At 44.4% G+C, this 11,106-nt stretch overlaps 1 pseudogene; it reads left to right on the plus strand.

Annotated features, from left to right (window-relative positions):
* The first annotated feature begins 886 nt into the window (after positions 1 to 886).
* LOC122449329 lies at positions 887 to 1,271 on the plus strand (annotated as a pseudogene).
* The last annotated feature ends 9,835 nt before the right edge of the window (positions 1,272 to 11,106 follow it).

The raw sequence follows: 11,106 nt of genomic DNA on the forward strand, positions 1-11,106 counted from the left end.
CTGGTGTAAGGCATTGCACATGTTTTTACTTACTTTATGGCGTGCTTTTCACTCTGTGATGCCTTTTGATGAACAGAAAACCTCTGTATTTGAACTAGAGCACAGGCTTTTGAGCTCTTCGTGTTGCATTGTGCGGGCTCTAGAGTGCACAAGTTCATTAACTGTGTTATACTGGTTTCTCTAGTTTTGCACATGGGTTTAGTTGCCCCTCGATACTTTGAATCTTAGTTCCCCAACCAGGGATTACCAAGGAAGTCCCCAAAAGTAAATAGGTTTAACTTCTTTTGCCTAAGTCCCGCTCCCCTCCCTGTTGGCCTCTGATCTGGTTCCTCTGTGCTTACCCTCCAACCCTATTCTCCATTCCCAAAGGAAAAGGTCCTACTTGGCATCACAAGACCACTCCTTATAGGGTAAGGACGGGCAGAACTGAAAGGGAAAACGTAGAGTCTTGTTAGTGGGTAGGAGTTGTTAGGACAAGCTCTTGAATGCTCATATGTTAATCTTTTTTGTCCTGTCACAGCTTTAAATCATAGTAGTAATCTGCATGGAACAGGGATCACTACACAGAATCTACCGTGCCCAAGGGAATCATATGAGGGACCCTGCCGTTTTCCCCTTTATTTTCTCTGTTGCTGGGCAAGAGGCCAAGTTGATCCACATAGTAAAGTCCTGGGGTTGAGCGGAGGGAAAATGAGAAAGAACTGAATAGCATGGGGTTGGAGAAATTTTTCAGGGCATTTGAGGTGAGAGGAGCCAAACTAATAAGAGGATAGATGTGACAGGAGGAGAAAGTGGATTCTCAGAGCATCACATGGAGTGTATTTAGATTCATTTTTCTTTTCAACAGAATCAAGCAAAGAATGAATTGTTCAAAGACGCCACTAAGATGGCAGCCGCTATGAGGAAGGTGGCTGTAGAATATGTCAGTGTTACTTTTGAAGGTAAACAAAAGACACATTTGCACAGAATACAATTGGAATCCCAGAACTGAAGGAAGAATTAGAAGTAAAGAAGGAAGCAACTTTGAAATTTAGAAGATGCTTGTCAGGGCATCATGCTTGCAGATAATATCAAGATGATTCAAAGTTGGTGATGTTTTCATTAACCATTCTCAGTAATGAGCACAAGAAGTGTCAGAAGCAGCAAAGAAAAATTTCCTAGAAGAAACTGATGCCTTAGAATCCAAACTGGGATCAACTCAGTGGGTGTTAGACTCGAAAGTTGAGTTTTAGTCAAGATTTGACAGCAACATAAGCCTTGAAATGAAATGAAGTTGCTCAGTCGTGTCCAACTCTTTGCGACCCCATGGACTGCAGACTGCAAGGCTCCTCTGTCCATGGAATTTTCCAGGCAAGAGTACTGGAGTGGGTTGCCATTTCCTTCTCCAGGGGATCTTCCTGACCCAGGGATCGAACCCAGGTCTCCCACATTGCAGGCAGATGCTTTACTGTCTGAGCCACCGGGAAAGCCCACTCTTTGCGACACTATGGACTGTAACCCACCAGGCTTCTCCGCCCCTGGGGATTCTCCAGGCAAGTATACTGGAGTGGGTTGCCATGCCCTCCTCCAGGGGATCTTCCTGACCCAGGGATTGAACTTGGGTCTCCTGTGTCTCCTGCATTGCAGGCAGATTCTTTACCACCGAGACACCAGGGAAGCCCAGTTTATTTGCTTATTTTATACATAATAGTTGTACCTCTTAATCCTACACCCTCTGCTTCCCTCTCCCCACTGGTAAACACTAGTTTGCTCTCTATATTAAACTTCAATAATGTCTAAATTGAAATGACTTCTTTAAAAAGAGAAGGATGAATTATTCTGCTGGCTTTAAATGCAATGCTAGTCTGACACTGAACCCTGAGTGTCTTTGGCTTCAGAAGGACTCCACAGCCTGCTTGCTATGGATGTACAAGGCTGTGTTAAGGCTTTAAGGATGAAGAAACTGAGGGTCCGAGGTGGTGGGTGCCTTGCCCCTAGTCACAGAACTAAGAGATGTCAGAGCATGGACACAAATCCAGCTAGGTCCGACTTTCTAGACTGAGATCTTTGTCTTGCTGCTCAGATGGGTCTCCTTTGATCGGCCGCTGACCCCAGCTCATTCCTGCCCCCTCACACTTCCTGTTCCCCCCTCCCCCTTCCCCCTCGTCAGCAGGGCCAGGCCTTGCCTCAGGGCCCAGCTGAACCTGTACCCGCTCCAGCTCCTGTCATATCAGCCTCTAGAGACATCTCCCCCTGCCTCCTCAGTGAGGAGAGAAAGCGCTTTGCATCCTGACACTCTCCAGACAGCCAGGCCCCAGAGCTTGCAGCCAAGTGGAGCCCCTCCGGGTGCCCCCAGCCCGGGCTCCGGGTGCGCTCCCCGTCACAGCCCAGGAATGTGGGCATCCGAGTATCAGCAGCAGACACGCTGGCTGTCAGCCGAGCCGGGGCCCCTGATAACTGACAGGAGCTGAAAGAACCATTAGAGAGGAAGGCTGGGCCCAAGGGGCACCTTTCAGGGTCCCTGGGCTGGGCAGAACAGCATAAAGCAGCCAGGGCTGGCAGCTTTGGAGAAGCCATTGCTTAACTGGCCTCAGTTTCTCCATCTGTAGAATAGGGATGATATTTCCTTTTTTTTTTTTTTTTTAATCATTTTATTTATTTATTTGGTTTTGGCCATGCTGGGTCTTCATGGCTGCTGAGGCTTTTCTCTAGTTGCGGCGAGCAGGGACTACTCTCTAGTTGTGGTGTGCAGGCTTCTCATTGCTGTGGCTTCTCTTTTTGCTGAGCACAAGATCTAGGGCACATGGGCTTCAATAGTTGTGCTGGGAGGGCTTCAGAGCACAGGCTCAGTAGTTGTGGCGCATAGGCTGTTGCTCCGCAGCCTGTGTGGTTCTCCCAGACCAGGGATCAATCCCCTATCTCCTGAACTAGCAGGCGGATTCGTTATCACTGAGCCACCAGGGAAGCCCCAGAATATGCCTTGACCTGCCTGCCTCACCAGGCAGCTATAAGTAAATGAATGTGATTGATTATACCACCCGATTTTATTACCTACTCCAGCCCATCTCAGAGAACCACAGGGGAAACTGAGGCCCGAAGAGCGCAGGTTACACCTGGAGCTGTTAACAGAGCCAGGCTCAGTCTCCAGGCCCCTGTTTCCCCAACCAAAGCTCTTCTCCCTATTCTTGCACTCGGGTAGAAGGGATAACTTCCTGCATGGGGGACCTGGATGAAGCAGAGCTAGTCCAAGACGAGGCCGGGAGAGCTGGGCTCCAGGCTTAGGCTGTCGCTGACTTAATGTGAGAAACCGGGACGGGATTTCTCCTCTCAAGGCCATTCTTTATTATAACGTGGGGGCATCACCATCAAGAGCGCTTCTTAGACTTTTCGTGTGCTGGTGAATCGCTGTCATCTTGTTAATAGGCAGATTCTGATTCAGCAGGTCTGGGGCCGGGCCTCAGAGATGGCATTTCTAACAAACTTCCAGAGTCTGCTGATGCTGCTGGCCCTTGGACCACTTTTCTTTTTCTTCAGCTAAGACAGCAGGAGAAACGATTTACTGTACACGTTACATTCAGCCACAGCTGACAAGAGAACTAGTCCATAATATCACAAGTCCAGGGCAAAGGACCAAAAGGGACTGCTTTAATACGAGCATGGTGGGTCTCTCAAAGGTGGTTGAGGCAATCAGAATGGCCACAGATGTTCCAGATAGATGTTCCATTGAGACAAGTTCTAGATGGTAGGCATGCAGTCGAACAATTTGTACCAGGGTCCCTGGCCTCTGGCTTTCCTTGTTTCTGCTTCTGTGGCTTCCATGATGTACAAGTTTACTTGGACCTCTGCCTCATCTTTCTTCTTTTGCACTTCAGCCTGCTCATTCACTTCTTCCTCCAGTTCACTCTCAAGGTACGGAGGTTTCTCCAAAAAACGCCCTCGGACCACTTTTTAAGAACAAGCCAGTTTTTAAGAATAAGCCCTAATGGCTTCCGATCTGGCCTTTGTTAAGTATCTGGGGCTCTGAGATGTCTCCATCCCTTCACCCCAGCAAACCTCCACCCCGGGGCTGTCCAGAGGTTCCTGACACTCCGCCCAGGGACCACTTCCTCTCTTCTCTGAGGCTCTCCCTTCCATCCACTCCTGCTTCACCTTCAGAAGCAAGAAGTCTCAAGTTGTTCCTTCCTCCAGCCGGGACTTGCCTCACGAAGACCCTCCTCCAGCCTTTCATAGGAGCCAGAGCCCCATCTCTGTTGAGGATGTGAGGAGCTTGTTACACAGCTTCCCAGCTCCACTGTGAAGGCTGGGAACCCTTAGAGGGACTCCCAGGAGGCCCTCGTCCCGAGGCCTGGTTCTTGTCTCTGGCGTGGGGCCACCTGGGCTTTCCTGCCCTCAACACCCGCCCAACAGCAGCAACTTCTGCAGTAAGATTTATGTGATGCCATTGGAGTTTTTTTAAAAAAAGAAGAAAAAACAGGGTGTGTGTTAAGAAGGAAGGAAGAAACGCAACATTTATTAAGGTCCTATTGTGTGGCAGGCATATTCACAAACATCTCTTCCTCCCAACCCTTGGCCCTGGAAGGCACTTGCCTGAAGGTCATGGTGAGGATGGAAAAGAAATGAAGCCTGTGAAACTCCTGACTGACTTGTCAGCAGTTTGAGGAGTGGATAGAGGCCAGCCTGGGTTCAGAGCACAAAGAAAGAGGAGGCTGGGGCAGGCAGAGGAGGGGCATCCAGAGCTGGTGGGGCCTGTTGATCACAGATGGAGTGGAACTTCTTTCTATGAGCAGTGGGAGCTGGTAAGGATTAGGCAGATTTGGGGCCAGATCAGACTGGGTCTCCAGAAGGACACTGCGGCCACTGAGTGGAGATGTGTGGAGGGGGCACTGCTACACGTGGAGCCTCCGAGGAGGTCCTTTCCCGCCTGGGATCTTGAACTGCACAGGCTGTGTAGCCGTCCTGTTCGTCTACATCCTAAGTATCTCTATGGCACGTTCATGTCCATAGCCCGAGTTCCCTGTCAAAATCCCCAGGAGGGGGCAGCACAGACCTCAGTCTCCCCTTTGGGAGACAAGGTCCAAGGACCGCCAAAGGCTTCCCCGAGACCCCCCTGGGATGAGTCACTGGGCAGGAGTTGGAACCCAGGCTCCCACAGGCTATGTTGCTGCCAGGACTCCGGGGCCTGGGAGGGAGAGAGACCGGAAGGCTGGGGCCCAGTCCGGGTCAGCCAGCGTCCATCACCAGGAGCATCACCAGGCTGGCCCGGCTCAAAATAGCTCTCCAGACGCAAGGAAATATTTTATCCTACTCTGTTTTCCCACCAAAGAAAATAAACATTCCCAAATCTCAATGGGGCCAGACTCCAAAGAGGGGGAAAGGGAACGAGAACAGGCCTGGCCGCCCACTGAGAAGACGGGTTTCTGTCCTCTTGGCTCCTTTCTTCAGGGTCAAGACTTTGCTTTGTGACATGAGTGTGGCGACTCCCACGACTTTCCCAGTGGTGACTGGCTTTCTCTTGGTGTCAGACTGCCCTTTCCCAGGGGTCGCTCATCTCAGACATGATGATACTGCTGGACGCCTGCAGAGACCATGCTTGAGGGGTATAAGTATGAATTATTTAGGACACGACTCTGCCCTTGAGGGGCTTACAAGTGACTGGGTGGCAGGGCGGGGCTTCCTCTCTCCTTGAGGAGCTCTTGGAACCTGGGGGAGACAGCACTAACATTTACTGAGCATCAACCAAGTGTCTGGTACATGCCAGAAACACCCACAGACAGACTCATCCCAGTTGACCCTCACAGGCCTTCAAGGTGTATGTTATCACTTCCCATTTTCCAGATGAAGAAACTGAGGCTAAGTATGGGCATGAAATCTCAAGGTTTCATGACCCGCGAATGATAGATCTAGGATGTTACTCAGCTCTAAGACTGTCCTTTGCATTCTGCTGGCTCTTGTGGGGCCCACATGGAGGCTGGCCTGTGGATTGAATGGGCCCTGGATGCACTCATGTACAGAGCTCTCCCCTTCTCCCTCTGTCTGTGGGAGCCCTAGGTCCTGGGACACAAAGACCTGATCAGGAAGACAGAAATGAGGCTGGTGTTATGTTATGGATTGAATTGTGTTCCCCCAAAAGATCTGTTGAAGATATAACCCTCATACCTGCCAATGTAACCTTATTTGGAAATCAGGTCTTGGCAGATGTAGTCAAGTTAAGAAAAGGTTGTAGGGTGGGCCCTAGTCCACTATAGCTAGTGTCCTTATAAGAAGAGGAAAGATTGTCATGTGAAGACAAAGGCAGAGATTGGAGTTATGCTGCCCTAAACCAAGGAATGCCTGAGACTACCGGAAACTATAAGAGGCAAGGAAGAATCGTCCTCTGGAGGACTTTGGAGGGAGCATGACTGCCAGCACCTAGATTTTATAGTTCTATCCTCCAGAACTGTGAGATAATACCTTTCTGTTGTTTTAAGTCATCTAGTTTGTGGTCCTTTGTTATGGCCGCCTTGACAGACTCCTATAGCTGAGGTCTGCCTGGTGTCCCCCTTGGCTTCCTTAGGAAGCAGGCAGACTAGAACTTGTGGGAGAGAAGAGCTCAAGTCTCAGCTCCATGAGGGAAAAACTTCTCCCAGTCAGAATGAGTCTTCAGCGGGGGCTTCAATGGAGTGAGGGTCACATCATAAGGTGTACATGTGAAGGAGTAGATGGACCTTCTATTGGAATATTTGGTTGTCTCTTCTTACTGCTGTTTTGGGAAGTCATGAACATATATATAGATATAAAAATAGAAAGGATTGGCCTACCGATAAATTTGCTATGTATTTTGCAAACATGTTTTCTAGTTAAAGGCTTATCTTTTCATGTTCTCTGTGGTATCTTTTAAAGAATAGAAGGTCTTAGTTTTAACGTTGTCAAATTTATCCATCTTTTCCTTTATGCTCTGTGCTTTTGTTGTCTACTTCTAAAAATCCTTGTTTCATCCCAAGGTCATGAGAAAGTCTCCTATGTGTTTCCAAAATTTTTAAATGCTACTTTTCACATGCATCTTTAATTCATCTGGAACTGACTTTTGTGGAGGGTGTGAGGTAGGGCACTAGTTTTAAAAATATAGATAAGCAACCACTCAGCATTCTTTTTCACTCTGCAGCACTGTCTCTGTCTCATATTTAACTCTGAAACAATATCTTACAGTGTTAATTACTGTTGTTTTAGGGTAAGTCTTAATATCTGGTAGGGATTCCCAGGTGGCTCCCTGGTAAAGAATCCACCTGCCAGAGCAGGAGATGCAAGAGATGAGAGTTCAATCCCTGGAAGATCCCTTGGAATAGGAAATGGCAACCCATTCCAGTAATCTTGCCTGGGAAATTCCATGAACAGAAAAGCCTAGCAGCTACAGTCCATGGGGTTGCAAAGAGTCAGGCACAACTGAGCAACTGAACATGCCCTTGTTTAATATCTGGTAGAGCAAAACTTCCCCATCTGCACTTTCTTCTTCTGGAATGTCTTCACTATAGCTTTTGGTATTTATTAAAGGTCATTTAAAAAGTCCTTATACCTGCCCATTTATATTAAAGTTCTCTTAAAATAATAGTATCACTATTAATCTGAATCTGAACAATTTACTTTAAAATTTGTATAAATATTTGCATTGTAAAAGTTTGAAAGTTTGGGATATAGTCATAAAAATTTTTAAGTGTAGATAGCAATATACATACAGTGTATTTATGTCTACATTATGATGAAATCCCTGGAGAAGGGAAAGGCTACCCACTCCAGTATTCTGGCCTGGAGAATTCTGTGGACTGTGTAGTGCATGGGGTCGCAAAGAGTCGGACATGACTGAGCTATTTGCACTTCACTTCACTACGATGAAATCATTCTTCATACACTATTCAGCCATTTGACTTTTTCACTTAGGTATATGTTCAATATATTTTCAAGTCATAAAAATCAAACTGACAACCCACTGACTCTGGAAGAGGAAGACCCCATGGCTGGGGCTATTGCAATCATGATTGCCCAGTCAGTGACCTGAATCAAATAGTCATCAGAATGCTGGGCAAAGAAAAAAAAATAGAACTGCTTCATTGAAAAAATGTTCACAGTGTATCTGATTTTAGAGAAGTACTCTAATCTAGTCAATCAATTTCTTGAGGTCCAATGATACTTTCAACAGATCATTTAAAAAAAAAATTCTAGGGACTTCCCTGGTGGTCCAGTGGGTAAGAATCTGCCTTCCAGTGAAGGGGATGCAGGTTCGATCCCTGGTTGAGAAACTAGGATCCCACATGCCTTGTGGGCAAATAAGCCTGTGCACCGCAACTAAGACCCAAGGCAGTCAAAAATATATAAATAAATAATTTTTAAAAACTATACATCTCTAAACAAACTACCTTCAAAGAATTGTAGCCATTATTTACACTCCCACTAACCGTGGATCACAGCGCCTGTGGGATTACAGTCACCAACACAGGGTGTTTTCAAGAAGGGGATTAGACAAATACTGTAAAAATAGAGCAAAGATTTACATGTGTTCCCCTCCCCCCAACTAATAAAAATAAATGGGGAAAAAATATATATATAAATAAATAAACAAATAGATAAAAAATAAATTTCCCACCAAAAAAAAAAAAATAGAGCAAAGAACATAATAGACATTATGAGCACATCACCCAGCTTTGCCTCATATTTACTGCATGAGCTTTTTATTACATTTTCTTTGGAAATTAAAAAGAAAGTAAGGACATTTCACACATCAGTAAAAGTGGAGTGAATGAACCCTGACCACCTTCAACAGTTATCGATTCGTGGCTAACTGTGCTCCATCTAGACTCCCAACCACAAGTTAATGAAACAGACACCAAACTCCATATAATTTCACCTATAAATACTTCAGCAAGTCTTTGCAAAAGATAAACAGTTTCACACCTTAAAAGTGAATGATTTTCTAATATAATCAAATACCAATGTAACAAATTTTACTGGTTGTCTTTTTACATATATTATACATATATACATATATACAAAATATAATATATAATATGTATATTCATTTATATATTTTTTTATCTTTATGTATATATATTTGCTTGAATAAGGATCCAAAGTAAGGTCCAGACATTGCGTTTGATTGTGTCTCTTAAGTTTTTCTTTTTAATTTGAAACAAGCACAAACACAGAGAAGTGGCAAGTACATTACAAAGAACTTCCCTTCCCTTGAACCTTTTGAACGTGAGTTGTGGACCTGGTTTCCCATCACCCCCTGAGTCTGTACGATTTCCTACGAAGACTGTCTCCTCTGTAATACAACCAGCAACACCAGGAGGCTAACAGGGAGTCATCGCTATCATTTACTCCTCAGACCTCCTTCAAGTGGCTAATTGCCCCAGTAGTGTCTTGTATAGTTGGAGGACCCAGTTCAGACACACTTGCTGTACTTAGATGTCACGTCTCTTTAGCCTCCTTCAGTCTGGAAAAGTTCCTCAACTTTTGACTTTTAAGACTTTGACATTTGGGGAGTGATTTTCTAGACCAGTAGGAATTCGTCTGACATTTCCTCATGATTATGCATCATTAGCAGGAATAGCCCAGAAGTGACCCTGCGGTTTTCTCATTGCGTCTTCAGATGGTGTGTGATTTTTGACCGGTCCCTTTACTGATGAAGGTAGAGGTGATATCTGCTAGTCTTCTCCACGGTGAAGTTACTCCTTCCTCTTTTGTGATATCATAGAGAAATACTGTAAAACTGTGAAAATGTCTCATTTCTCATCAAGCTTTCAATTTATTCATTTGTTTATATCAGTGTGTACTTATGATTTTCTGTTTTATTTGCTGGGTTGTATTTAGTTTTGTGATCAAATTGTTCCTAGCTTGACCAGTCCCTTCAAGCTGGGTCATGTATCCTTTTGAAAAGTCCCTGTCATTCTTGGATACTTCCGTAATTTCTGGCACAACAAGATCTTCCAGGCATATCTTGTACTCTTCCTGCCCCTATCCTGTGATTATCCTGTGATTATCCTGTGCCCCGTAACAGAAGGCGATTTTGCCATGAGAACTCAAGATTTACTCTAACTACTTTCATATATAACATACAGTGGTGTTAATTTCATTTATTGCATTGTATATTTCATCCCTAGTACTTACGTATTCCAGGCACATCTTGTACTGTTCCTGCCCCTATCCTGTGATCAGGCATTCTCTAAGGAAATGCAAAATGGTGACATTCTAATTTTATTATTCTTTCTTTGCTTATTAGCAAGGATTCCTTCATTAAAAACAAAATTAAAAAACTTTCTTTTCATCAAATACACGAGTTCATTTCTTTGAGGTAGTTTCAATAGCAAGTCAGGATAAATGTCTTTCCCTTTACTTGTTAGCTTTCATAATAATGGGCTTATTTTCTAGCACCCTCCAAAGCTGATTAATAAGACTTTTTGCTTCCAGTTTTATTGATATATAGCTGTTCTAAAGTTTAAGGTGTACAGTGTAATGTTTTGATTTACATATAGCATAAAGTGATATCATAATAAGTTTAGTGAGTGCCCATCATGTCGTATAGACATGTAATTAAAGAAACAGAAGGCAATTTTGCCATGAGAACTCAAGGTTTACTCTAACTACTTTCATATATAACATACAGTTGTGTTAATTTCATTTATTGCATTGTGCATTTCATCCCTAGTACTTATGTATCCTAGAAGTGGAAGTGTGCACCTTTTGACTACCTTCATCCAATTCCTTCTCCCCCAGTTTCCCACTTCCGGTTACCACAAATCTGATCTCTTTTTCTAAGAGTTTGTTTAGTTTTGAAATATAATTGACCTACAACACTACATTAGGTCCTGTTACACAACATAGTGATCCAACATTTCTATACATTTCAAACTGATCACCATGATAGGTCTATTATGATATGAACAAGTATTGTTATGAACTTGCTGACTTTTAAGTATTTCAATATATTTGTCATTATTGTTATGAAGTTCAGATGGTCCCATATTTGGTCAGTGGGAGCCTGTCTTAGTTTGTTTTTCCATATGAATTAATCATGAGGAAACAGGAGAAATCACAAGGAAACTGAATTCTTTCCCAACGAAAAAAGTCACTGGGAATTTTGTTTGGGATTGCACTGAA

The sequence above is a fragment of the Cervus canadensis genome, chromosome 11 (assembly GCF_019320065.1).
Source record: "Cervus canadensis isolate Bull #8, Minnesota chromosome 11, ASM1932006v1, whole genome shotgun sequence".
Lineage (NCBI taxonomy): Eukaryota > Metazoa > Chordata > Mammalia > Artiodactyla > Cervidae > Cervus > Cervus canadensis.